Source organism: Lissotriton helveticus, chromosome 2_1, assembly GCF_964261635.1.
Source record: "Lissotriton helveticus chromosome 2_1, aLisHel1.1, whole genome shotgun sequence".
NCBI lineage: Eukaryota > Metazoa > Chordata > Amphibia > Caudata > Salamandridae > Lissotriton > Lissotriton helveticus.
This window is the reverse complement of record NC_136059.1, coordinates 1,834,045,349-1,834,050,162: the sequence shown is the minus strand read 5'-3', so window position 1 is coordinate 1,834,050,162 and position 4,814 is coordinate 1,834,045,349. Positions and strand designations below refer to the sequence as shown.

The window sequence follows — 4,814 nt, the reverse complement described above, 5'->3', positions numbered from 1 at the left end:
CTCGACTGCGGCAGCTCGATGGCGGTTGTGGATTGGTCGTCTGGATCACTACTTTGTCGGCGTAAGAGAAACTGACGGAAGAGTTAAGCGATCCTTGCTAATGTGCTACGGAGGTGATGAGCTGTATGAGCTGTTTGAGACCCTACCTGACAGGGGTGAAGCTAATGATTACACAGCGGCAGTCACTGCTCTAAATCGCTACTTTGACCCACGTGTCAACCCAGACTATGAATGGTTTAAACTACGTCAAGCGCGCCAAGGCGAAACTGAGTCAATTGACACCTACTATGCGCGCCTCCACAAGCTTGCGACAGCTTGTGAATTACCGGACCAGAGGGCGGAGCTTAGGGCTCAACTTATACAAGGGTGCAGGTCGGTCCAGCTTTGGCGCCTCATCCTAAGACAACCACGCATCACGCTCGATGAGATCCTTGTGCTGGCCCGGTCGCACGAATTGTCCAATGCCCGTGCTGATGAGATGGAAGCGGCGCTCCACCGATCGGGTCCCACAAATCGCACACCAACCATCAAGGAGGAACACCTCGACGTAATTCACCGGCGACAGCAATCGGTGAGAGGGCCTTCGAGGGTGAACCCTCAGTCATTCTGTGGGAACTGCGTGATGGACCATCCATGGGAGATGCTACGCGAAAGGCAAGACGTGTTCCAACTGTGAAAAACCGAACCATTTTGCGAAGGTTTGCCGAAGTGGCCACAATCGTCGACCGTCCAATGCAAGCGTGAGAGGCCCTACATGAGGGGTGCATCAGTTGACGCTTGAAGACCCCGGTCCCTGCAGCGACCCTTCCCGTGCGGCGTTCTGCCTGGATGATGAAGATGATGAGGTGTACTTTGTATCCTTTGTCGGCAGGGATGGTGCCCGAAGACGGCCGCCACCGATGTGTGATTTGCGGATCGCAGGATCCCCGGTACACGCTCTGATAGATACTGGGGCATCAGTGAATGTTATGGACAGCATCCAATATGACTGTCTCACCCCTCGCCCGTTTCTCTCTCCATCTAACGCAAAAATCTACACCTACGACAGTGACGAACCACTACCCCTTAGAGGTGTAATTGATGTAGTGGTGTCCAGTAACAGGCATGAAGTGAAGACGAAGTTCCACATCACCGGTGGAAAATGTGACACGCTGCTCAGCTGCCATACAGCCGAAGACCTTCAACTGGTGTTCTTCGCTAACCAGGTGCATGAGCTACACGCCGACATGATGCTTAAGGATTTTCCCACCCTCTTTCAGGGTCTGGGTCGACTCAAGGGTAAGTTGTTCAAATTGCACATTGACCGGACAGTACGACCGACGGCGTTGAGGCACAGAAGAGTACCGTTTCACCTGCGGCCGCAGGTGGAAGAGGAACTACGGAAACTTGAGGAACTCGGCGTCATCGAGAAAGTCTCAGGCCCGACACCCTTCGTGGTCACCCCAAAGCCAAAACAGCCCTTTTTAAGATGCAGTTATAAAATGTGTGGGTGACTTTGTAACACTGTAGCTGTCTGGAGCGGAGCTGGTTGTTGTGAAAAGGGTGTTTCGTGTGTGTTCAGTGTGTAGTGAGTAGTGAGGTTAAAAAATACTAGCTGAACCCAAAATAATTTTATTCACAGGTCAGGTAGTATCAATAAAAATGTGTACTGGATACCTTAGGGGCTATTTTATTGACCCCTAGTATCTCCAAAGGTGAAGGTCGACATGTTTCAGTAACGGCTCCCCTCCCGCAACCTACTTCGTTCGCTTCCGCCGGCTGAATGATGATCATTCGGGCAACGGAAGCAAATGAAGTAGGTTGCGGGAGGGGAGCCTCACGAAAAACCCTTTTTCACAACAACCAGCTCCGCTGTAAATCAGGCGTAGAAGCACACTGGAGGAACATTCGGTTCCTCCAGTGGGAACCCTATGATGAAGCATGTCACCACTAGGGTGAGTGAGGTTTCTTCTTACCAATAAGGTATATTTTTCGCCATGTGTATAGCACTTTTTGGGTTCCTTGACAAACGTCTCTTCACTTATGGTTTGAGTTTTTCTTGGTTGTTTGGTGTAGTAATATGATTACAGCACCTTAGAGTCACTCTTTAGTTGTTGTTGTATACTTATCAGGGATATAGGAGTGACCTATAATAATCCTTACTCTCTTGTTGTTAATATATATCCTAACCAATGTGGCCTGCTAAGATGGGGTGAATATGTGGACTAATCTTTGGACTGTTGGTGATTTTTTGATTGGCCTCTGCCTATCCTGTTTGATGCTATACACATGACTTGTAATGGATGTTATCGGTCCTAATGTGTATATAGCAGCTTTAGTGATTTGAAGTGTCCAGTTTCTTGCAGGTACCTTTTATTCTCGTAGACAGAAACAAGATAAGGACCACCAGGAACATTTAACCTGGCCATATCTCTCTGACTGGTGTAATTGATTAAATGATGCTTAGTATCCAGATCTGTTTTATACTTAATTTCGTATTGCTTCTCCCTGTCTGTCTGTCTGCCATAGGCTATTTAGAAAAAAACTGGTTGTAAAGAGCACATATAATATAAAAATAATAAAATATACACTTAAAACATCAGTGACCCCTGATCACTCGCCCATGAGGCGAGTGATCAGGGGTCAGCACGAGGTCCGTCTTCAAGGCTCATGTGAAACACAGGAAGGGCCCGGCCAAGCTCAGGGCTGTGGATTTCGCGGAGAGACATGGCTACATCAAAGGCATTGTAAAGGATATTGTGCACAATCCTGGTCGTGGTGCCCCGTTGGCAAAGGTGACATTCCGAGATCCTTACCGCTTCAAGAAAAGGACGAACTATTTATTGCTGCTGAGGGTATTCACACGGGGCAGTTTGTCTACTGTGGCAAGAAAGCCCAGTTGAATATTGGCAATGTCCTCCCTGTTGGAACCATGCCTGAAGAGAAGCCAGCTGATCGAGCTAAGCTGGCCCGTGCTTCTGGAAACTATGCTACAGTAATCTCTCACAATCCTGAAACTAAGAAAACACGGGTTAAGCTTCTTTCAGGTTCTAAGAAGGTTGTCTCCTCTGCAAACAGGGCTATTGTCGGTGTTGTTGCTGGTGGTGGTCGAATTGACAAACCAATCCTAAAGGCAGGTCGTGCTTACCATAAATACAAGGCTAAGCGAAACTGCTGGCCACGTGTCTGTGGTGTGGCTATGAACCCTGTTGAACATCCCTTTGGTGGTAGTAACCATCAACATATTGGTAAGCCTTCAACCCTCAGGAGAGATGCCCCAGCTGGACGCAAATTTGGTCTTATTGCTGCTCGGTGTACTGGCAGACTGCGTGGTACAAAGACAGCGCAGGAAAAGGAAAACTAAGCTACAGTCTGTTTTGCAAAAAAAATAAACCATTTGAAAGAAAGAAAAAAAAAACATCAGTGTGCTATAGTGAAAGAACCTCACTCACAAAGTCAATAGAGTTCGGTGCACTGCTCATCCATAACCTGCCACTATTAGATACTACTGGCCAGCAAGAGGAAGAGATGATAACAAGTAGAGAGGTGCACTGTTGTCTTGTTGTCTTAATTTAGATTTTTCTAAATGTCATTTCCTTAGTATTCATGTGTTGACTTTCATTTTTATGACATGCTTTTTATTTTGTCACCATATATATGTATATATATATATTTCTTTATTCGGTTTTGCAAAATAGAAAACCATAAAAGCAGTGTTACAGTCAGATAAAAAAACATATTAACAAGTAATACACAATCATTACAATTTAAAAATAAGGTTTGCGCACTAGCATTGAAGATCACTATCTGGACAACAATAAAAATTATCGAATTCATAAGTAAGAAAGATTCTTTACAAATTTGTTCTATGTTTAAAAATACATTTAAAAAAATTGACGACGTGATAACAAATACATTCAGACTCTAAAAACTGCAGTCCCAACATAGCTGGGCGACATTGCCTAATACCCCACTGTTTTAACAAAGGTAACAACCAGAGTTTCCGATGAACATGATAAAACTTACAGAACAGAACGGTGTGTATAGTCGTCTGCTCTGATGTATCATCGCAGGGGCAAGGCAAAAGAATTAGATCCCAGCTATTTCTCATTGGAAATGCTACTAATCGGTGGAAGAGATTTAATCTAAATCTCGTCAAAAGGAGTCGCTCGAATACTTTGAACTCATGTGTTAAATAGGGCTGAATTAACATGGTGATCTGAACCGCAATTACATGTTGGGCAGAAGGTTTCGTGGCTTCACTAGCAAGCCTTAAGCCTTCTAGATGGCTCAGTGCCCTTGCTTTCAGATCCTTCCTCGAGATTTCTCAGATCTCCTCGGGTGCTGTATAATAAGACTCTAACCCTAAGTCAGTTAGGAAGTTTTTCACAAAGAGGAGCCAACTAATTTTCAGTGAGTAGTCTAATTCCATGCAATCTGCCATGATTTCCTTTGTAATTAAATTCTTTTCAGAAATCCAAATTCGTCGCCAAAGTAAAAGTGGTTGGATCTTTACTAAGTCCCCTAAGTATGGTATCCCCAATTCCATATGACAGGCTAATGTGGAAATTCGTTTGGGTGCCGCTAGGAGAAACCTTAGAAAAGTATTTTCTGCCACCTGCAGAGCACTAATGTTGGCATGCCCCCACACTCCAGCCCCATACAGGGCTATTGACTGGCATTTAGCACAATAAATTGTTAACAGTTCCACGGGGGGCCTTTTACCCAGCCTTTGTGAGAAGTATATAGGGGCGGCGATGGCTCTCATGAAAAGATGTTTTCCTGCCTCAACCGCAGCTTTCCAATTCAATTTCTCATCTATTATAATGCCCAAG

General features: G+C 45.1%; 1 pseudogene; it reads left to right on the top strand.

Annotated features, from left to right (window-relative positions):
• The first annotated feature begins 2,602 nt into the window (after window positions 1–2,602).
• Window positions 2,603–3,397, top strand: LOC144819946 (large ribosomal subunit protein uL2 pseudogene; annotated as a pseudogene).
• Window positions 3,398–4,814: the final 1,417 nt, after the last annotated feature.